General features: G+C 41.6%; 1 protein-coding gene across 3 annotated transcripts in view; it reads right to left on the bottom strand.

Moving 5' to 3' along the window:
• Wasf3 (WASP family member 3) overlaps nt 1-23,923 on the bottom strand; it is a 140,022-nt gene extending 116,099 nt beyond the window's left edge. For 2 of the 3 annotated variants that reach the window (XM_048341610.1, XM_048341608.1), the window contains exon 1: nt 23,796-23,917. The gene's annotated coding sequence lies outside the window, so the exon portion shown is untranslated. Of the gene's footprint in view, nt 1-23,795 lie in introns of all 3 variants that reach the window. The other variant, XM_048341609.1, reaches the window with a different exon arrangement.
• Nucleotides 23,924-25,236: the final 1,313 nt, after the last annotated feature.

Consider the following 25,236-nt stretch of genomic DNA (forward strand, 5'->3'; position numbering starts at 1 on the left):
TTTAAGTTTTTATTTTATTTATTTTTGGTGCAAGTGCCAGAGTTTAAACTCAGGGCCTGTAGCTCTTCACATCTTTTCTACTTATAGATGAAATTCTATCACTTAAACCACATAGCTTGTCCAGCTTTTTTGCTGGTTAATTAGAGATAGTTTTATGGACTTTTCTCCCTAGTCTAGTTTTGAGCCACATTCTTTGGCTTTCTGGATAGCTAGGATTACATGCATGAGTCACCAACACCTAGATTAAAGTTTCAAGTCTTTAATATGTAATAATAACAAATATAGGAATGCTAAGAACAAAATCAATCTAAGCATTTTTATTGATTTTATGAGAATATAAGAGCCTAGAATGAGAACAAAAATAAGTAATAAAATAATAACAATAACAAAATGTGGTACACAGATTTGATTAATTAAAAAAAAGTCATCTCTGTTCTTAAAAGAACTAAATTCCCATATACTAGGTCCCTGGAGTAGTCAAACTGACTAAGACAAAGAATTGTAGCTGCTTGGAGAAAGGGGGCACTGGGAAGAAAGTGGTTAATGGACATCAATTTCAATTTTGCATGAGCAAGGGTTCTGGAGATGCATGGCAGTGGTTGTGCATGCATGTACTTAATACCATTAAACTGTACACAAAGAAATTAAGATTATGAACAAAGAATGGTATTTTACCAAATGAAACAAAGCCCAAACTAATTTTATCCAGGCAAAAATCACTCACATAAAAAAGATAAAACATGTAAGTCACAGGAGACTTTTGTACACCAGTACACAAGAAATTTAAGAACCCAGATGAGTGGGTAATTGCTTAGGGAAATGTTTGTGATAGGGATACCAGTGGGGGCGGGGGAAGAAGGAAAACTTAGACCAACTAAATTCCTTTGATAACTAACTTTTCAAAGCAGAAATAAATCCCATCTCACACACACAAAGACAAGAGTCAGAGGGTAGAAGACTACTAGCAAAAAACCATATAGTCTCAATGTCTTGGAAATTGTCATAAAACATGCAAATAACAGACAATATATATAAATCATACAGTTACCTCTGTAGTGCTTATAAACTTCTGACGGATTCAATATTTATTCTTTCTTATTTAAATTTGAATAAGAAGGAATGAATTTATCCTTAATACACTTCAGACAGATATGAAAGAAAACCTCAAGAATCAGTAAAAATAATTCAAATAAAAAAGTAGGATAAAAATAATAGGATTATAACCAAACAAAACTAATGGTATTAACATATACAAAGAATAATCAATTAGAATGTGTGAAGAACAGAACAGATGAAATACAGGATTAAACTTAATAGGAAATGTTCAAAATTTGCATGTGAACTGCTTTATCAGTGGTAGTAGGAGAACTCCAAAGACATTTGGGAGATGATACAGTTAGATCTGTTCTTCATACCACATATCAGAAGGAACGCCAAGTGTATCAGAAGCCTAAATGTAAAACATAAAAACCACCCAAATACTAGAAGACCTCCATGACACTGGTGGTCTCTCTAAAATATGAGTGTAAAATAAAGTTTCCTGCTCCTGACTCAAAACTCCAGACACAAGAGAAGTTGGAGAAACTTTATTATATGAAGGCAAAATGTTCCATGGGGAAAATGGCATCAAAACCACTCTAAAAATATAAAAATTCCTCTAGACATGAAAATATGTTCAATTTTAGTCATACTAATGTGCACCAACATTTTTTATCAATTATACTGGTGAAACCAGAAAAGCTTGATAAAACTAACTGGAATGCCTATAAGTAAGTGTTCAAACACTGTTCTTACTGCATAAGGCACAATCTCCAGAAAAATGAATTTTGCAGTGTGTAAAAAATTACATATGCCTTTATCCTTCAACCCCCAAATAAAGAATACTACAAGTTAAATACCTGCAATACAAAAATATCTATGTGCAAGATTATTCATCACATTATTTGTAAGTGCAAAATACTGGAATCTGCCTAAATGTCCAAAGGTAAAAAACAGATGATCAAATTATATTATGTTCATACTATGTGGAGCATGCTATGAAGCTGTAAAATTAATTCAACAAGAAAGAGATCTACGGTACCATATAGGTTTCTTGGATACCTTGGGAGAAGAAATGTGCAACAGAACACATAGAATGCAATATTCTACTTTGGATGGACAAAAGAAAAGAACACATACATGTGTTCACAAAAGAAAGCAGAAAACTGTAACTGGCTATCTTACAAAGGGAAGAAAGGACAGGTTCAAAAAGGGAGTACCAACTCTCTGAAACTATCCCTTTTTGTAAAGCTTTTTTTTTTCTTTCCTTTTTTTCTGTTTTGGTCAGCCCTGGGGCTTGAACTCTGGGCCTGGGCCCTGTCCCTGAGCTTTTCAGCTCAATGCTAGCACTCTACCACTTTGAACCACAGCACCACTTCTGATTATCTGGTGGTTAATTGGAGATAAGAGTCTCATGGACTTTCCTGCCTGGGCCGGCTTTGAACTGTGATCCTCAGATCTCAGCCTCCTGAGTAGCTAGGATTAACAGGCGTAAGGCACTGGTGCCCGGCCCTTTTTGTAAAGTTTTTACTTGGGAGAATGTTAAATTATGCTAAAAAAATAAAATTATTGAGGATGGGGAGGTGACTTTAAATGATCCCGGTATGAATAACAGCACACTGGGAAGAATGTGTTCATTTACCTGAAGTTAAAATCAATTTGTACTAATGTCCATAATATCTTATTTGGGAGATGGGGGATATCAATATCTTATTTTTTAAAATCTCATTACCTAACAGAGCTTTTTTGATGTTCCCCTTTTCATTTATATTATCTGTGACTCTGTCTTTTGAGCTGTTTACTCTCACCTGTTAATGTCATTGAGTCTTTTCAAAAGAAAACCTCTATTGTATATTTGGTTTTTCTTCTAATTAATTTTTCCCTTTAAAAAGTTCAATTACTGGGCTGGGGATATGGCCTAGTGGCAAGAGTGCTTGTCTCGTATACATGAGGCCCTAGGTTCAATTCCCCAGCACCACATATGCAGAAAATGGCCAGAAGTGGTGCTGTGGCTCAAGTGGCAGAGTGCTAGCCTTGAGCAAAAAGAAGCCAGGGACAGTGCTCAGGCCCTGAGTCCAAGCCCCAGGACTGGCCAAAAAAAAAAAAAAAAAAAAAAAAGTTCAATTACTTCCTCAAGAGTTAATTTACTGTTTTTTTTCTAACTTCCTGAAATGAATATTCAGGTCACTAACTATTTTTCAAGTTTTCTTCTTTCCTAACATGTATCTATGGCAATGAACTCTCCTCTGCATACAATTTTGGCTATACTCTACATAATGTAATACACACTATTTTCATATTTATTGTAATCAAAATATCTTATGAAGCTTTCTAATTCCAGATGTATTATTTTCCTTGACCATAGGTTAGGCAGATTTTGCTATTTATTGATTTTTTTTAAATTTAGAGAACACTTTTTTATTTAACGGTATTGTCAAGGTGATGTACAGAGGGGTTACAGTTACATACATAATGTAATGAGTACATTTCTTGTCAAACATTATTGCCCTCTCCCTTTTCTCCCACTTTCCCTCCCCCAACCCATCCCCTATACTGTACAGTTAATTTCCAACATACTGTCTTGTGAGTTGCTGTTGCAATTGGTCCGCCCTTTGTCCTTTGTCTCATCATTTTGTTGTTCCCCTTCCCTAATTCAGATAAACATATATACAATACCCAGGGTACCAAAATCAAATACAGTGACAACAGGAGCTAAACCATAGGGGGAAAAATGAAAGAAAAAAGAAATAACTTCACATAGTATATTAAAACAACAAGAACAACAAAGAAAAACCTCTTGTTTCCATATCTTGCAGTTCATTTCACTTAGCATCTTGATCTTCTGAAACACATTGAACTGTCATTTTTCCCCAATAAGCTGATAACTTGGGTAAAATCCACATGTGTACTTGTTACACACCATCTGAGCATGTCAAAGCAACTTCATAGTGTCACTCAAATCCTTAGCAAATTTTGTTCTATCAGTTTTATAGACAGTATTTTTAAAACTATGATTTCAATTTTGTATTTTCTCCCTACTTCTTTCCAAACCTGTATTATAATCAGTAAAATCCTTCTAATTTAGACCCCCTAGTATAGAGAAAAGAAAGGTGAATGGCCTTTATGCTTACAAAAAAAACTGCCAACAATTTTTTCATTAATTGTTATCCAAAATGGTTTAATATCGCCTATATAAAAAACAAAATAATTTCTCAGCGCCATTCTCCAAAGTTTAATTGGGTCATATCCATAACTCCAGACAGCAACCAATTAGAATAATCATTCAGAGGAATATTTTACAACTAATTTATACTGCTAGGCACACCGGAAAAATAACAATGTTCTGTATTTCAGACAAATTACTGGGAACTCTTTCCAGGTACCTGGTACTAATTTTTCCAAACCAAATTTACTTTAGTCTTGCTCTCTGGTAAAGAGGACAAGTTTTTTTCCTGCCCATGGCACTGTCCTACTGAATGGCTCCAGAGCCACCTGATAGGGCACCTACCCTTAAAGCCATAACCACTGTGCTGCTCCTGCAAAATCTTTGATAATCCATCACATACTATCTTTGTCTCCTGTCATATAACTGGGAGAAATGCTTAGCATTCAAGTAGTCCAAGAATCTCAGAACAGGTATGGAATAAGTCTTAACTGTACTTTGCATTATCTCCCAGTGCCTGTATCCCTCTGAGACAGCTTTTGCTTCTCCATCTAAAGTAGCATATTGCAGTGGTCTCTTCACTTTGCTACTAAACCATCAGCCACTCAAGGACAGGAAGGCCTGGTTTATCCAGAGAGCCGCAACACCTAGCAATGCCTAGTTTATGCACATTCTTCTTCTACTCTTGCTCCCTATATGCTATGTTCTATGAAGAAAGTGATCCTTATCATCAAAGACAAATTATTCCATTTTCCTGCTCAAAACCTTGCAATGACCTTTGCTCCAAAATAAGATCCTACGTGACACCATTCTATCTGATTCTTTGTGTCTGGCCTATTACTACCTTTCACTAGGCAAACCCTTTTCTCAGACTGCCCTCCACCTGCTACTCAAAGCATCTCAAGGATACACATGCTATTCTTCTCTTTCCCCAATATGTGCCTAGCTGCCTCACCCTCACCTTCATTTGACTTCAAATGTCATCCTTGTTATACCCTGCTTTCACTTGCTTTGTGTTCCCTGTAGTCGTTACTATTATATATATTTATATATTGTTAATTCTCCTATCCCCTGCTTCAGAATGTGGGTCTCATAAAAACAGGCTGAAAATTTGTTCTTCAAAAATAGAAGCCAGAGCTGGTTCATAGCCTGTAATCCTAGCTACTCAGGAGACTGAGATATGAGGATCATAGTTGGAAGCCAGCCCAAGCAGGAAAGTCCATGAGATGCTCCTCTACAATCAGATAACAAAAAGCCAGAAGTAGAGCTATGGCTCAAGTGGTAGAACACTAGTCTCGAACAACAAAAGCTCAAGGACAGCACCCAGGCCCTGAGTCCAAGCCCCAGAACTGGTATACACACACCACTACCTTCATCATCATCACCACCACCACCACCAACAACAACAACAACCAAACCAGAAGCCAGGAACATTAGCTGTAAAGAACCAGATGGTAAATTTTCATTATCTGTGGGCAAGTCTTGTCCATTGTTCATCTCTATCCCATTCTACCTTGCAATAGTAAAGGGGCCACACACAATAAATAAATGAATGGCCACATCTGTGTTCCAGCAGTTTCCTTTACCAAACCAGGCAAAAATCCAGATTCAGCCCATAGACGACAGCCTGCCAACCTCTGTTCTATGTAGCATATTGATTCTGAATTAATCAACTATTCTCCTTAGTTTCTAAAGCCAGCTTTAAATGACAGCATAAAACAATGCCACTGCTTGCTCGACAGAAACAACAACATGACTTCTTGGTCTTTTGGCTAAGATCAAGTGTTAAGAACAACAAAATCAATCCTGCATACATCTCTAACTAAAAAATTCATTTGAATTCAAGTCATTTTAGTTCATGGAGTTCCTGATTGGTTGTTTGAAAATATGCTATGTGTTTATTTTTACCACTCAAAAGTATGTAAGTCATGTTCATTTGATCCTTGCCAAAATACCTTTAAATTAAGGAAATTATAATAATTAGCCTTGCAAGAACCACTGTTCTGTGTGCTATAACAATACCACTGAGCATACCACCAAATACACTTTTAATGTAACTGATACCATCCAGAATAAAATCAGGAAACACATGGATGGTGAAAAACCACAGCATAGAACTAAAATATGTTCCCTTTCACTTTGGCCACCAGAATGCTCAGCAAGTTTCCAGTCAGTTTAGGGCAGTGAGTGATGATGTCACCAATGCCCAGGTTCTCTCTTCTCCAAGTATTTCTAGCTATATTGCATTTTCTAGCTGAAAGTAAGCTAAGGGAGACCATGTCACAGCGAAACCAGTGGGAGGGAGGTGATGTGTGCTGGCTCATAAAACCTCCCACAGGACTCTGCTCTTATTTCTCTGTCTACCATCTGAACTGACCACATCAGTTCCTACAGGAAGCCAAACTACAGGGTGGAAAAGGCACTGAATATTAGAGCCACCACACAAAAGCCCATCAAGATGAGCCTCTGTATGGGCAAGCACTAGATATTCTGAAAGAGTTAGCTCTCACAGGAACCCTAAAGCCATGTATCATACTTGAGTCAGAAATCTTACTGTTATTATTCGTGATCCTCATGTACTTCTCATTCTTACTGCTTAATTTTTCAACTTATTAGATTTTTTCAAATTATTTTGAACACTTCCTATAATTGAATTCAGATCTTCATTTAAATGAGGACAAGAAGGATAAGCCTCTACTGATTCTGGTCAATAAAATCATAAGCATCTCAGACATATGTGGATAAAGTATGTATCCATTTAAACCAAACCCTTTGTCATTTTCACTTACAAAGAAGCTGATTTAAGTCATTTGTTCAAAATGCTGAGTAAATATTAAATGCAGGGCGATACATTTTGTCAAAACTAAATCTGACAATTGTCTGGCAAGAAAAAGTATACCTATGAATGTAGCATAACATCGCTATCCTAAACCCTTCAGTACCTGATCACTATACAGTTCTTTCAAATGATGTACTAAAGTTGTGGTTTCCATCTTTCTGGACCCAAGGTACAGAGGGAACTAGACATGTCAAAATAGGATGATGTTTTTAATTAAGCTTATGTAAATCAATGGACAAACACTGCAGACAGTATGAAAGTTTTAATTACTGCCCAGACATGATCGTCATTATCAATGACAAATCTTGTAACATTATAAATTGTAATAAAGACTTCTGAAAAGGAGTTAACATTTTAATAATCATCCTCCCTGGGATAACTCAAAGAACAATTGTAGTAAAGCCTTGGGAAACATTGTTGCTTGTACTGTGTAATTAAAACCTAATGACAGGGAGGAGAAAGATGGCGCCGAGACAATAGGGAGGCACCCCGACTCGCACCAACTGAATAGCGAGCTGGGAACTCCAACACCCAACACTCCACCAAGAACCCAGCAAAACCAGCATCCAGAAGCAGTGGAGAAACGCAGGAAAACAAAAAGGAGCAAAAAAGAAGAACCGAAAACCTACACGGAGCCGGAGATTAATCGGGGCACCCTCCCCCCACCAGCCGGCCCTGGCCCAAACAGGGTCAGGCTGGGAAAGGGAAACCCGGCGATCGGCAGACAGGTTGCCAGGAGCGCAGAATCCATATAGCGGGAGACCCCACGGACACAAAGCAGGGTGCGGACCAAGACACACCCAGCAGCGACGAGAAGTTCGGGTCCACACCGGATTCGGACAAGGGAACCCAGCGCGGCAGAAAGAGGGAACGGGGGAGCCACCACGACACTTCGCCAACCCCTGAAGGGCCAACGGCGGTGCGGGACACGCACACAAAGCAGCAAAAGTGAGTCCCCCATAATCCCTTCCCCCAACGGGAGACCCAAGCCCGACAAAGACGATATATCTCCCTCCCTCCCCCTCCCCACTCCCGTGGGAACAAAGATTCCCCAAATCAGGCGGGAAGCTCCCAGCAGGCACTGGGAAGCCAGTCTAGCAGGGGAAGGGCGGAACAGCCCCAAGCCCCCAAAGGTTCCTGAACTGGCAGAACCGGCCCCGTCCCCTTCCCAACAGGGGCCAGGGACGGCCGGCAGGGCAAGCCCCACCCGAGGCGCCTAGACCTTGCGGACTCTTACAACTAAAATCACAGGCGCTGGTGGGCAATACCAGCCCAGCAGGGTCACCTGAGCCTGATCTCGTTCCCCCTCCTCGAAGCGGAGGCGAGGTCTGAGGGTGCCAAGCCACACCCGGACAGTCGATCCCACTGGGCCCCACACATACTGCTTCCCCCCCCCAACGGACTCGCGGGAGGGCGCAAGCACAACCCAACAACCCAGGGCTCGCTCTGGGAGGCAGACCCCACTTAAGTGCCTGTTGTAGGGGACTCACAGTGCACAGGAGGGCGGGGCCCCGGCGAAAGCGCCCGCTCTGATAGGCGTGCCCTGCACTGGTGGGCGGGGCCACAGCGACAGCACCTGCTGACGCAGACACGCCTACACAGAAGGGAGGGAAGAACTACACAGACTTCCAGATGCGCAAATCACAAAGAAACATAACTCAGTTCATCAAAGGACAAGCCAACTCGCCAGCTCCAAAAAGCAGCACGACTGGAGAGGAGATGGAGAATAAAAAAGCAAATGAGGACATGTTAACAGGAATGATCGAAACCGTCAGAAATGAAATCAGAAAACAATTCCAGGAGTTTAGAGCGGAAATCTGGAAGGACACCCAGGAAGCCAAGAAAGAAATGGAAGCAAAACTGGATACAATGCAAGCCTCGTTTAAAGAAATGGAAGCAAAAATGGATATAATGCAAGCCGCCTTTAAAGAAAATCTCCACACCCTGAGAATTGAAATGCATGAAAAAATAGATTTAAAATACAACTCTTTAAAGGAAGAAATTTCCACGATCAGAGCTGATATGACAACCATGAATAGCTCTCTGACATCCATAAACTCCGCAATTGAAACCATAACACAAAGAGTGGACCATATGGAATCCAGAATCTCTCGCCTGGACGATGAAGCAGCTGACAACAACCAGAAAATGACCACACTCCAAGAAAAGGTGAAGCTTCAGGGAAGATTACTCCAGGAACTAATGGACAAAGACAAGAGATATAATCTGCGTATAATTGGAATAGAAGAAGGAGCCGAATATCAGAGCAGAGGGCTTAATCATGTTCTCAATAAAGTTATTGCAGAAAACTTCCCCAATCTCACAGGGGACCCCATCCAGGTAACCGAAGCCTATAGGACACCTGGCAGGCCAGACCCCAGGAAAACCACCCCAAGGCACATAATATTCAAGACTACAGACCTCAAGATTAAAGAGCAAATTCTGAATTCAGCCAAAGCGAAGAAGGAAACTTTTTTCAATGGGAAGAGGATTCGAATAACATCCGACTTATCCACACAAACTTACCAAGCTCGAAGTGAGTGGAAGAACACCATCCAAGTACTTCAGAATAACAATTTACAACCTCGGATCAAATATCCAGCGAAACTGGAGTTCACATTCGAAGGGAGAACCAGATCTTTCCACACCAAAGAGGAGCTAAAGGAGTATGTGAATAAAAAACCAGCCCTACAGCGAATATTAAGAGGGGAAGCCCACCCAACAGAGATCGTAAAAGACACACAGACAGATTCAGAAAGAAACTTCAATAGCCAAAGTCCAGCAGAATCACAAGCTCACTAAAGACAAGAAGAAAAAAAAAAAAACAACAGGAAAAAACAGCCCAACAAGAAAATGGAAGGAGAAAAAACACCCTTATCCTTGATCTCTTTAAATATAAATGGCTTAAACTCCCCGATCAAGAGGAGCAGACTGGCAGAATGGATCCGCAAGCAAAAAGTTGACATCTGTTGTCTACAAGAGACCCACCTTACAGCAAGGGACAAAAACAGGCTTCGAATGAAAGGATGGAGCAAGATCTACCAAGCAAATGCACCCACCAAAACGGCAGGTGTAGCCATCCTGATCTCAGACAAGCTGGATATCTCTTTAAGGTCCACTCAAAAAGACAAAGAAGGACACTACATATTGATACAAGGAAAAATCCAGAATCAAGACATCACGGTGATAAATGTATACTCACCGAACAAAAGAGGCCCGACATATGTCAAGCAAATTCTCACAGAATTACAGAGCAAGATAGATGCAAACACAATCATAGTGGGTGACTTTAATACTCCTCTCTCTCCAAGAGACAGATCCAACACCCAGAGGATTAGTAAGGGAGCTGAGGACCTAAATAACACCATTGCCCAAATGGATCTAACAGACCTATATAGAACCTTCCACCCTACAGAGACCCAATACACCTTCTTTTCAGCAGCCCATGGATCATATTCCAAAATAGACCACGTCATAGCCCACACAAAGAACCTCAGCAAATACAAAAGAATTGACATCATCCCATGTATTATATCTGATCACAGTGGATTAAAGGTAACCCTCAACAACAAAGGATACCACAGAGCCTATACACACTCTTGGAGGCTAAACCCCACGCTGCTATCCAACACTTGGGCCACAGATCAAATTAAAGATGAAATCAACGAATTCATAAGCCACAATGACAAAGAAAACACATCACAAAGAAACCTATGGGACACAGCTAAGGCAGTACTGAGGGGCAAGATCATTGCACTCAGTACCCACATTAAAAGAATGGAAGCAGAGCAGGTGAATACCCTCACGATGAAACTAAAACAACTGGAGAAACAAGAAATGACAGAATCTAAAACGACTAGGAGGGGAGAGATTACAAAGATTAAAGAAGAGATAAATCTGATTGAAAATAGAAAGACCATTCAACAAATAAATAAGACTAAAAGCTGGTTCTTTGAGAAAATAAACAAAATTGACAGACCCCTTGCAAGACTCACAAAAAAAAGAAGAGAAGAGACTCATATACGTAAAATCAGGGACTCCACAGGAAAAATTACAACAAATACACACGATATTCAAACAATCATAAGGAGCTATTTCCAAAACCTCTACTCAACAAAAAACAATAATTTTACAGAAATGGATCAATTCTTAGAGAAGTACAAACTGCCCAAACTGAACCAAGAAGAAATAAATCAACTAAATAAACCAATAACTTACGGTGAGATACAGGAGGTAATCAAGAACCTCCCTACTAAGAAAAGCCCAGGCCCAGATGGATTCACCAATGAATTCTACAAAACCTTTAGTGAGGAGCTAATTCCAATACTCCTCAAACTCTTCCGCGAAATAGAAACGGAGGGAAAAATCCCGAACTCATTCTACGAAGCTAATATCATACTCATCCCCAAACCAGGCAAAGATCCAACAAAAAAAGAGAACTACAGACCAATATCACTAATGAACACAGATGCAAAGCTCCTCAATAAAATATTAGCTAACAGGATCCAGAAAGTGATCAAGAATATCATACATCATGACCAAGTAGGCTTCATCCCTCAGTCACAAGGATGGTTCAACATCCGTAAATCAATCAATGTAATTCACCACATAAACAGAACTAAAATCAAGAATCACATTGTTATCTCAGTCGATGCCCAAAAAGCCTTTGACAAAATACAACATCCATACCTATTAAAAGCTTTGGAGAGAACAGGAATAGATGGAACATTCCTCAAAACAATAAAAGCCATATACAACAGACCAACTGCTAATATCATATTAAATGGAGAGAAACTTAAATCATTCCCCCTAAACACAGGAACAAGACAAGGATGCCCACTCTCCCCACTTCTGTTCAACATAGTACTGGAATCCCTAGCCATAGCAATAAGGCAAGAGGAGGACATCAAAGGGATCCACATCGGCAAGGAAGAAATCAAGTTATCCCTATTCGCAGACGACATGATCTTATATCTCAAGGACCCAAAAAACTCAGTACCCAAACTCCTACATCTAATAAACCAATTTGGCAAAGTAGCAGGATACAAAATCAATCCACAAAAGTCAGCAGCTTTTCTGTACACCAGCAATAGACAAACAGAAAAGGAAATTATGGAAACGATTCCATTTACAGTAGCCAAAAAAAGAATAAAGTACCTAGGGATCAACTTAACCAAGGACGTGACGGACCTATTCAATGAAAACTACAAAAATCTAATAAGGGAAATCAAAGAAGACACAAGGAGATGGAAAGACCTCCCATGCTCATGGGTAGGCAGAATCAATATAGTGAAAATGGCCATACTGCCCAAATTGTTATACAAATTCAATGCAATACCTATCAAAATCCCAGCCACATTCTTCACTGAAATAGAGAAACCAATCCATAAGTTCATATGGAACAGCAAAAAACCTAGAATAGCCAAAGCAATTCTAGGCAAAAAACATAGTGCAGGAGGTATCACCATACCAGACTTCAAGCTCTACTACAAGGCCATCATAACAAAAACAGCATGGTATTGGTATAAAAACAGATCGGAAGACCAGTGGATTAGAATTGAAGACCCAGAAATAAAACCGCACTCTTACAGCCAACTGATATTCGACAAAGGAGCTAAAGACATACAATGGAATAAACATAGCCTCTTCAACTACTGGTGCTGGGAGAACTGGGCAGCCATATGCAGAAAACTCAAAGTAGACCCAAGCCTATCACCATGCACCAAGATCAACTCAAAATGGATCAAGGACCTCAACATCAGACCTGAATCCTTGAAACTACTGAAGGACAGAGTAGGAAAGACACTAGAACTTATAGGCACAGGAAGGAACTTCCTGAATAGAGTCCCAGGCGCACAACAAATAGGGGAAAGACTCAACAAATGGGACTACTACAAATTAAAAAGTTTCTGCACAGCTAAGGTCATAGCCACCAAAATAGAAAGACAGCCAACGATATGGGAAAGGATATTTACCAGCACAGCAACAGACAAAGGCCTGATATCTGTCATCTACAGAGAACTCAAAAAACTAAGCCCCTCCAAGCCCAATAAACCTATTAGGAAATGGGCAAAAGAGCTAAAGAGAGACTTCACAAGAGAAGATATAAAAATGGCAAAGAAACACATGAGGAAATGCTCAACATCCCTGCTAGTAAAGGAAATGCAAATAAAAACAACCCTGAGATACCACCTCACCCCAGTTAGAATGGCCTATACTCTGAACTCAGGAAACAACAAATGCTGGAGGGGCTGTGGGGAAAGAGGAACCCTTCTCCATTGTTGGTGGGAGTGCAAATTAGTACAGCCACTTTGGAGAACAGTATGGAGGTTTCTCAAAAAGCTCAATATAGACCTACCCTATGACCCAGCCATACCACTCCTAGGCATCTATCCTAAACAGCAAAACCCAAGATATCAAAAGAACATTTGTACTTCCATGTTTATCGCAGCACAATTCACAATAGCCAAAATTTGGAAACAACCCAGATGCCCCTCCACAGATGAATGGATCCAAAAAATATGGTACTTATACACAATGGAATACTACATAGCGATTAGGAATGGTGAAATATTGTTATTTGCAGGGAAATGGTCAGAACTCGAACAAATAATGTTGAGTGAGACAAGCCTAGAACACAGAAAACAAAGGGGCATGATCTCCCTGATATATGACTGTTAACAAAGGGAGATGGAGAGACAGTAGAGACCAAGTCTGTGAACACTGTATATGTGCTTGATACATTGTATACTGCATATGGGTCTACCTGACCTAGACAAGGGATGGGAAAACAGGTTGTAAGATATCACAAGAAATGTACACAATGCCCTACTATGTAACTGCACCCTCTTTGCACAGCACCTTGTAAAAAAAAAAATTTTATGTTCAATTGATAATTAAAAAAAATAAATAAATAAAAAATAAAAATAAAAAAAAACACCAAAAAAAAAAAAAAAAAAAAAAAAACCTAATGACAGGTGACTTGGGGATTGGAGGATTTCTGTGTATCTGTGGTATTAAAGAAAAAACCAGGATCATTAACTCTAAAAGATATATAAAAATGGAGACAAATAGCACAGAAATCCACGAACACAGATATGCTTTTAAATTCTACCATTAGTTATAAAATATAATGTAAATATATTGAGGATGGACAAAATCAAGCTCTTATATTTCAAATAGAAAATCAGCCTTTCTCCTCTTGCTAAAATAAGTGACAGGCCATCTCAGAATGATACAAATGTAAGCATGATTTGATATCTCCCTCCCCACTCTCTTTCTCCCCCCTCCCCCCACGGTTCTGGTGAATATCATTCCTCAGTGCGGTGAGTTTCTTCCACTCATCACAGGAAGCAATTTAAATGCATGAGCCGCTCCATCAACATCAATTCTAAACTTAGGACAGAATGTGGCCCAGCAAAGAGTAACAGAACTTAACCTACTTAAGTACTACTCTAACACAGAACTACATAACAAAACAGATAAAAAAATAAATGCAACCTCATTATGTACATCATTTGACAGGCCGAAAAACATGGGAGATTTTTAGTAAGACAAAGTAACTCAGATGAGATTTTATAAATTACAGTTATCCTGATATCCTGAGCATTACAAAATCATCAGTCAAAATACATGCTTTCAGTCAGCATAAAAATACACATTGACTATCTACTGCATCATTTCATCACCTTAGTTGATAAGATATGGCTGCTTGGATTCAAATTCACAATAGCATCTATGCTTCGGCACTGCAATGTAATTTCACTAAACTGATTATATGCCCAAAATGCATAACAACACTTGATGTGAAGACACTAAGAAATGAACTGCTACATGAAACTGCTACAACATGGTAATAAAATCTCCAACACATACTGGCACAATGTTGTATGTTTGTGTGTGTATGTCTGTGTGCGTGCACGTGTGTGTGTGTGTGTGTGTGTGTGTGTGTGTGTGTGTGTGTGTGTGTACCTGCCAATCCTAGGGCCTGAACTCAGGGCCTAGGCACTGTCACTGAGATTTTTGCTCAAGGCTGGCATTCTACCACTTTAGCCATAGCTCTACTTCCAGCCTTTTGGTCTGAAAAGTCTCATGGATTTCTTTGCCTGGTTTGGCTTTGAGCAATGATCCTCCTATCTCAGCCTCCTGAGTAGCTAGGATTCCAAGCATGAGCCACCAGCACCAGCACCAGGCTTTGGTACAACTTTTTAAAATTCAACACAGCTTTCAATTTCCAGAAAACAAAAGTACCCAAGGTCGAAACTCAAGAAGTCTAACCATAATTAAAATTGCAAAAAAATGACTGGGCATTGATGACTCATGCCTGGAATCCTACCTACTGATGGGAGGAAGCACGTTATCACTTCTAACCAAGGTGAAAATCTGAACAGTTGACTTTAGCAGAGCAGATTTGTAACAAGAAGAATACACACACACACACACACACACACACACACACACACACACAGAGTACCAATTGCCTCTCAGATACCATGTTATCTAGCTCCTGACCATGGGATTTTTCGAGCTAATCAGCAAGACCACTTATCCTATTTTACCTCCAGAGAATGCTAAGCCAAAAATCCAAAGCACTCCAAAAATCTTACCTCTTCTAAGCACCAATGTGATGCCACAGTAGAAAATTATCCATCATGAAACCTTATTCCATGAACAAAATTATTTAAAATATTGTATAAAACTACCTTGAAGCCATGTGAACACAGCATATATGAAACACAAATGAAGTCTATGTTTGGACTTGAATCTCATTCCCAAGATGTCTCTTTATGAATACATTAATATTCTAAAATTAAAAAAAGAAAAAATCTTTCTTCTTCTTTTTTTTTTTTTTTTTGGCCAGTCCTGGGCTTGAACTCAGGGCCTGAGCACTGTCCCTGGCTTCTTTTTGCTCAAGGCTAGCACTCTGCCACTTGAGCCACAGCACCACTTCTGGCCATTTTCTGTATATGTGGTGCTGGGGAATTGAACCCAGGGCCTCATGTATATGAGGCAAGCTCTCTTGCCACTAGGCCATATCCGCAGCCCCAAGAAAAAATCTTTCGGTCTCCAGCAGCCTAGATAAAGGATACTGTATATGCTTTGAGAGTAGAAGTTTGGACATCACCAATAACTAGAATAATCTGAAAGTAGGCATTCAAAACATTATAGTCTGTAGATCTGGAATTTCCTCAAAGGTCCATGTTTTAAAAGGTTAGTCCTCAGAGTGATGCTACTGGAAGGTGGTAAAATCTTTTAAGACATGGGGTCTAGTTGAAGGTTTTAGGTATCTAAAGGCATGCCCTCAAGGGGCACTGTGAGAACCCAGTCACTTTCTCTTTCTCTCCCTAACATCCAAGCCATGAAGCTACCATTCTTCCTCCATCACACACTCCCACCATGAGTGTGCCTTGCCACAGGCCCCAAAGCAACAGAGCCAATGGGTCACGTACTAAAACCGCTAAAACTCTAAATTAAAACAAACCTTTTCTCTTTTAATTGGTTATTTCTAGTATTCTTTATGATAATAGCTACCACACTGACTGAAAGGGAAAATTAAAACAAAAGCGAAAAGAAAAAACATAAAATAAAATGGGAACACAGTTCAAGAATATGTAATATGACAGAAGAAATTTTCAGATCAATTTCAAGATCACTCTTTCAGAAAGCTAAACCATACCATTGGAACAGACCTCAGGGAAAATTTGTACTTTTCAGAAAGCACAAATTAAAAACTGATCGCAGGGACTGGAGGCGTGGCTCAGGTGATAAAGTGATAGCTAATGAGCAAAAGTGGCAGATACCAAGTGAGTCCCTGTCTTGGAAGAAAACAAAAAGAAGATCCCAAATACTAAGCTCAGAGTCAAGACCTAGAAGCTCAAGACCTGAAAGATGAGAGGACACCTGACATATCTGGGATGTTTAAACTTTAAAAAAAGAAATCCAAAGAAGAAGAGAGCTAAACCCTGGGGCAGACACTGATCCAAGGAAAAACGAGGAACTGCAGGGCTGGCTCCAAAGATGAAGAATGAAATCTGGGCATGAAAAAATCATTCCATCTAAGTTCTATCTAAGGACATTTAGCAAAGATAGGAGGACCGTCTCTGACACAAAAAGAAAAGGAAAGGAAAAATATGTAGCTGGCCTTCAGAAGAGTAAAGCGACTGCATCAACAGAGTATTTATTCATCAGATGAAGAACAGGACAGCAAAGGAGGGACAGTCTGCCACAGGAACATGACCTCAAGGAGCACCCAGGGAAAAAAGGCAAGGTCAGGCCAGTGGACTCACCTTGAAAAGGACCAAACAACCCTGTTATATATTGAGAATGGAAAAAAACCTGTTCTTAGCCGGGCACCCATGGCTCAAACCTGTAATCCTAGCTACTCAGGAGGCTAAGATCTGAAGATAACAGTTAAAGTCAGCCTGGGCTTCAAAATACTCAGAAAAAGCCAGAAATGGTGCTGTGGCTCAAGTGGTACAGCATTGAATATAAAGAGGCTCAGGGGCAGTATACACACAGGTCATGAATTCAAGCCTCAGAACACACACACACACACACACACACACACACACACACAGAGAGAGAGAGAGAGAGAGAGAGAGAGAGAGAGAGAGAGAGAGAGAGAGAGAGAGAGATTTTCTTTAAGAACAAATAATTTAGCTGAGCCCCAATGGCTCATGCCTAATCCTAGCTACTCTGCAGGCTAAGATCTGGAGAACTGAAGTTTAAAGCCAAAATGGACAAGAAATGTCCACAAGATTCCACCTCCAAAATAACAAGCAAAAGACCAGACTGGAGGTAAGCCTTCGGTGTTAAGAGTGGCAGCCAAAAACAGGAAAAAATAATTAATTCAAGTGCCAATACTAGGTCAAAACAAATATATAAATCCAGGTACTGCTGGCCTACAATCCTAGCTACTCAGGAGGCTGAGATCTGAGGATCACAGTTCAAAGCCAGCTGGAGCAGTTAAGTCTGTGAGACTCATCTCCAATTAAACACACACACACACACACACACACACACACACACACACACACAAGCTGGAAGAGGATATATGGCTCAAGTGACAGAGCAAAAAAAAAAAGCTCAGGAACAGGGCTCAGGCCCTGAATTTAAGCCCCAGAACCAGCACATATGCATACACAAACATACACACACATATATACACACACACACACACAAAAAAGTCATTGCTTTAAAAAAAAAATCATGCTGCACCAAGTACTTTCACTATTTAATGCCCTTTCCTCTTCTACATGACTGCCTTTTCCTCAGTCTTGCAAACCCAACAGCTCCTCCAAGCTATGTACCCCACTCTTTTCTCAAGTTTTAAAGCGAACTGCCTATCCTGATGAGCTCCCCTCCTTTAGTATCTTTACTTCTTAGGCTCACAGGATTCCTTGCCAAGATGCCTAGTTCACATCCAAAGCCTGAACCCAAGGATACCTTTTCACCACCATCTAATGGGACCTCTCCCCAATATCTTCTCCCTCTTGGTTCTTTATCCGCATTTAAACATGCTTAAAGCCTTCCATGTAACAGCCGAAACCCACTAAGGAACTTCTTTGCCCATCCTCTCTGTAGCTACTTTTTTCTTCAGGCAGAAAAGCTTTATTGGGAGGAGAGCAAACGTGGCCTGTGCAAGATGGAGGTGTGGGAAGACAGAGGGGAAGGAAGAAGAGAAAAAGAGAGAAAAAGCCTCAGTAGCTATTCGTTACCACCACGTTTCTTGAGTGAGGCAGTCTGAATATCCGGGATTCCACTTCTTGACTCCTACTCACTACTGAATACAGGTACAGCTGGACCTCCTGGCTCTGATCCAAACTGTATCATTACTGTATTGTCTGTCACTGCTACCCCTAAGTTACCAATGACCTCCTGCCTGCCAAGCACTCCCTCTTAGCTGGGGTTCTCTTGGACACCATGACCTCCTCTTTCTCAGTACAGATATATGTGTCTAGCAAATACAACAGTTTCTAAGATCTTTGTATCTCACTCCTTTTCCTACTTTATACCTGCTCCTTGAATAGCCTATGCATTTCAATAGCCTCCACTAACAAATACAGACAAGGACAGATGTGTTCACTGCATCTAGGTCATCTCAGGGCAAAAGAAATGCTTACTGAATAATGAGGCTATTAACATAAGTATTGATGTCTTAACAATTTCATACCAATTTGAACAAGGTATGCTTCAAATTGAGGGAAAAATTAAATTCTTATCTCTTTATTAAACAGTCTCAAGTATTTACTACTGAGCACTGACTTTACAATTTCTCAAAGCTCAGTCTGGCTAGACACAGCCTCCCTCATTTCCTGTTCTGCGCTGATTTTCCTTAGTCATCTCTTTATACAGGCTGTCCTCAGCCCACACGTTGATCAATTTCTTCTCAGGCACTTCCTCTTGAAGGCTTTTCTCCTCTCTCTGAACAGTTTCCAAGCTCAGGTCTGTAGTCCTGGTCATTTCCTGTTCCATACCAATTTTCCCATGGTACAGCAACCAACCACCAAAAACTCCTCTTTACAAAGATGAAGCCATGAATAGAAGGGAGTAGGATGTCATTTGGTTTAGAAACTTCATTATCTTGAGATGGTAGTGGTGTGACTTGTCACTGTGCTTTCCTCCACTCTTTAAAACACCACCCCTCTCTATGACTTCCCTGTAGCACCTCGGCCTGTGCTAGAACAGGAACTCTCAAATTTCCATCTCCACTCAGGACATCGCCTGATATCCAGATCCCTAATGCAGCCAGCAGACATCATGTTCCACACATACCTGAAATTTAACCTGTGAACATAACACATCACCATCTCTGGCACCCCAGCCCAGTGCATGTTGTTAACCCCTATTTAAGCATGAAAGCACAGTACCATCCTCAAACCACCCACAGCAATCAGGCATTCCCCTAAAGCCCTTCCTCTCCCAGTCCCCCTGCCTCATGCATACTCATCCAAGGACCAACTCCCAGAAATTCTACCTATTAAATCCTCCCACCTTCCAACTTGAATCCATTCAACAGAGGACATATCTGACCATGTTCATCTTTTACTCAGAATGTCTCACTTGACTCCTATTACACATAGGTGCATCCAAACACCATCAAACAGGACTGCCTGCAGGGAAGAAGGCACCTAATTATTCTAATTATCCTCATCTTTCAATGTTTACTACTTCCCTGCCTCTGCACCTTGCCACAAACACTAAACCTGTGTTCATTTTTAGTTGGTCCAATGTATCCTGACTATCAGCTTGTACACAGTTTCCTCAGACTTTGACCAATTCCCTTGGACTTAGCTCCGCCAAGAGGCTTTTCTCATCTCTCAGACCAGTCCCTCAAGTTTCAGGTCAGGCCTGTGGTCCTCCTTTACACTCCCACAGCTGGTCCCTTTCAAGGTCTGCACTGTAACCAATGGTTAGAATGTCTAATCCCTGAACAACAAGCTCATCAATGGCTAGCAGATATCTGTCCTATTTGCCATGTATTTATTATTTATTACCTACTTTTATCTATATATTTATTACCTATTTATCCTCACCATACATTACAAACTCTAAGGTATACTATAGGATTGAATCAAGGGAATGAATACATTAGGTCATTCCTATGAGGCTCATCCATCTTTCACTCACTTATTACTGTCTCTATCACAGTACTTATGACACTGCATTATCATGAAAGATTATGAACATCTTAAAAGCTCTCCTCTTTTATTACTGCATCCCTAGCAATTAAAAGTGTCCAGTACTTAACAGGGATTCATTAGCCAAATTTTGAATATAAAAGGTCATTGAAAGACAAAAAAAAACTGGAAGGATACACCCTGTAATATTAAGTATAGTCACACTGGAAAAAACAAACAAGACTAGGGTGGCAATAAGAAAGGAGTAAGAAAATAAAAACATTTTAGTCCATGATTCTAAACTGACATTCAATTTCGTTTACAATGTGCATTAATTATATATTACTAGAGTAAACTATTCCTGAATGGCGAGTATAAGATTAAGTCACAGGTACAGGTAAAGAACCAAATCTGAAGTAGAATCCATAGACTGGAAGCAGCATTTGATACACACACACATACACACACACACACACACACTTAACTTTAAAAGTAAATATATAGGAGCTGGGAAAGTGGCTTAGTGGTAGAGTGCTTACCTAGCATGCATGAAGCCCTGGGTTCAATTCCTCAGCACCACATAAACAGAAAGAGCTAGAAATGGCACTATGGCTCAAATGGTAGAGTGCCAGCCTTGAGCAAAAGGAAGCCAGGGACAGTGCTCAGGCACTGAATTCAAGCCCCAGGACTGGCAAAAAAAAAAAAAAGTGTGTGTATGTATGTATGTGTTATATGTGTGTGTACACTCATACATATATATACATATATATACATATATGTGTGTATATATATATATATATATAAAATCAGCAGCAGCAGGCACCAGTGGCTCAGGTCTATAATCTTAGCTACTCATGAGGCAGAGATATGAGGGTCCAGATTCAAAGTCCATAAGACTCCAATTAACCAACAACAAAAAACTGGTATTGGAGCTGTGGCTCAGGTGGTAGAGCACCAGTCTTAAGTAAAAACAACAACAGCAACAAGTAAGTGAGAATGTTCTGACCCTAAGTTCAAGACCCAGAACTTGCCCTTAAAAAGACTAAGAAGGGAAAGTGAATAATTTAAGATTTATATAGCAATGTTGAGCTACTCCCAAGTGGAAACATAAGCTATATTCTTCAAAGAAAACTCTTGGAATCTAAACACCACTAATACAGGCCCATGAATATTCGTTATGCCTCTTTTTATACTTAAAATAGACAATTGTTGTAATCAAAAGATCCCAATAACAAAAAAAAGTACTTGTCACTTGCAGGTTTCTATAGAAACTGTAAAGTATGTGTCTACAAAGGCACTCTCACAATAGAATAGGGTCATCAATGTGATTGGCATGACCACTTAGTAAACTGTTCCAGCTTTATTTTCAGAATTTTTAAAAATTATTGTAGCACATCAATGACAATTAGGTCATAAACAGATAAAAACTACTACAAACTAACTTCACATGAGTTACTGGAATTCCAAGAACAATTCTCATATGTAGATAGCTCTAAAACAAGTTTATTTTCACCGTTTTAAAGCAATAGTAATACAGATCCAATCAGCAAACACAACTCAACTTTCCAACCGAGTTTTAAACATCTAAAAAGACCTAACTTGCATGCACAGCAATTCAGAGGATCTTTTAAAATGAAGAAAAATGAGTACTTCGTGAAGGAAGCTGGGACTACACAATGGAGAATTGCCTTTGGGAAAGGTCAAGCCAGCTTTCTCTTGTTTAACCTCTCAAGAAGATAAAAAGAACTGGCTGTAAAGAATCACAGCATTGTTTCTCTACTAGACAAGGAAAGTTTGGTAAAGTGTAACACAAAAAGAAACAGCCACTGTTCAATAGAATTTCCCCTAGATGAGACAAAAATAGTCAAGTGTAACACTTTGAACTCGGTTTTGACAGAGTGGCAGACATTTTAAGTTTCAGACTATCCTAACTTTTAAAATACTAAATATTTCTAAGGCTAGCCTCTCCTCTTAGAGAATGTGCATTCCTAGTCTTAAGTCAAAATAGGCATTTGATTTTAACAGCTTCAACACACAGAGAGAGAGAGAGAGAGAGAGAGAGAGAGAGAGAGAGAGAGAGAGAGAGAGAGAGAGTGTGTCCTTGTCATTTTAAAGCGTTAGGAAAACTCAAAAACCATTACTGGAAGACGACAATCATATTTAAAAAGGAGTCCTCAAATGAGAAAGAATTCCTTCTTCCACCTAACAGCAGCCAAGATGACCTGCCCCCCTATTCATCCCTGGCCCCTGGCAGAGTTTACTGTTAATTAAGAACTCTGTTCTCCACTCGGGAACTAACTACCCCTCGCAGAGAGGCCAAAACAGGAAGAAATCGCCATTGCCCTTTGCGTGGTAAGTACCGAAGCACCGGCTGCTGCATCCCGGAGGCTCGGGCGCCTCGGCCCGCGTCCGGCGCTAGGAGGGTCTCCGGGGACAGTGCACGCAGGCGGCGCACCTCTCTTCCCTCGCCCAGCCAGAGCGCCACTGGCGGGCTGCCCTGCCCTCCCACTCCGCAGTCGGACAGCCGAGTTGGCCTCGGATGCCGGGAACCCCCGCGACCGACCGACAGCTCGGAAGGATTAGCGCTTGTAGTCGCCACGCACAGCGGGCACCAAGAGGGCGCCGCCAAGGCCAGGGCAGGGCAAGACCCCGGGGATGGCGAACACGCGGGGCTGGGCCAGATGCGAGCCACGGCGCGCGGAGCCAGGAGGGATCGAGGGAGGGATGCGGAGATTCCCTGCCGAGGGGTGGCCGACAGCTTCTGCGTGGGGCTTGAGCAGAGGCCCGGGTGCCACCTGCAGGCGGCTGTCCCACGCTCGCGGGGCGCGCGCCGGGCAGCGGGGGTGCTGGAGGTTCGTAAGGGCGCGGGAGAGGAGGATAGCCGGGCCGCGAGGCTAGGGCGGGAAGCCCACCAGGCGCGGGAGCCGGCCAGGAGGATGCAGCCGGGCTGCAGGGGCGGCGCCGCGGCCCGCAGTGGGCCCGGCCACCCAGCCAGGGAGCGCGCGACGCGTTGCAGCAACTTCGCCCGGCCGCGGGGGGCCCGACTCCCGCTCCCCCGCTCCCGTCGGTCGTCTGGCCCGGAGGAGAGATGGACGCCCCGGAGCGGGCAACCAAGCTGGCTAAAGCCCGTACTCACCGGTCTGCAGTCCCACAGCCGGCGCCGGGACTGCGCTCCGAGCTCCATGGTCCCGCCACCCCGCTGCCACCGGCGCCCCCCGCTCCGCACCGAGCCACACCGCACGCAGCGGCGCTAGCGACGCCGCCCCCGGCCCGGCCACGGCCGCGGCCACGCCCCCTCTCGGCGGGGGGCCAGAGTCGATGGGGGGGGTGCTCAACGCCGGCTCAACCAATCAGTGCCCACTCACAAGACCGCTTCTCCAGGATTGGCGAGCATACAGACCAATGGAGAGCCATCAGGAGCGCGGAGCGTCGGCGCCGGAGGGCGGGGGATTGCGGAGGAGGTGGCTCCCAACCCTTAGTCCTCTGCCAGTGCTTGGGAATGAGGCTTCGAGCCCAGTCCCTTTCAGCGCGCAAAGGTGGGGAGACTTAGGACCCAAGTTCACCCCATGGGGGCTCTTGTGTCCCCCTAATTGTCAGGCCCACTGAAGTCTCTTTGAGTTTCCACCTATGCCTAATCTCACCTGGATTTCGCGGGGTCCTGAAAGCTGAGACATCCTGCCAGGGTTGAGCTCTGGCACCCTTGAGAGGATTACAGCCCTGTTTTTAACCCTGTGGTTTTATGCCCTGGCCAAATCCAAATCCTTTAACACTCTGCCTTCAGAATCTTCCCATCTTCTCACCCTGAAGACTCTTCTTCCCTTTTTTATTGGCCCTATCTCCAATATGTGACCACGCTAATGTGGGGAAAGCTAATACCTATGAAAACATAGGGGATCCCTGAACCTCGCCAACCTAGCCCTGTCCGTATAACCAGATGGTGCCAGACGACTGAGGCAGAAACAGATTTAAGAAGAGAGAGGAGGAAAGGATAGAACAGACAAGGTATGTTCTGGATCCCAAAGGAAATGAGTTTTAAAACATTGAATATAAATGTTGTATTTATTTTTGTTTGCATGTCCCTTTTTAACCTGAAAAACAATCACAAAATGTAAAGACATGTAAGGGGAAAAACACCTTAAAGTCCCAATAACAAGCCCAAGAGAAATTAATTCAGTTGTTTTTGCAGACACATAATAACAATCTACATCAGTTGCAGCTAGTAACACCAATTAAAAGCTGTAGGAAATGCATAGTAGTTAATAATAATAGCAAAATTTGCGCCAAGAAAGACAGAGAAATCATGTACCCTTCTAATGTATTGATCTACATTACTTTCAAGGGAGGAATTTTTAGAAGCTCTATTTTACCCAGATGATAGTGGTTCACATATAATCCTAGCTACTCAGGAATCTGAGATCTGAGGATCAGTTGGAAGCCAGCCAGGACAGGAAAGTCCATAAGATTCTTTTCACAATTAACCAGCAAAAATCCAGAAGTGGACCTGTAGCTCAAGTGGTAGAGTGCCAGATTTGAGGGCAGAAAAGTAAGGGAAGATGTGAAACCCTGAATTCAAGCTT

This window comes from Perognathus longimembris, chromosome 3 (genome assembly GCF_023159225.1).
Source record: "Perognathus longimembris pacificus isolate PPM17 chromosome 3, ASM2315922v1, whole genome shotgun sequence".
NCBI classification, from domain to species: domain Eukaryota; kingdom Metazoa; phylum Chordata; class Mammalia; order Rodentia; family Heteromyidae; genus Perognathus; species Perognathus longimembris.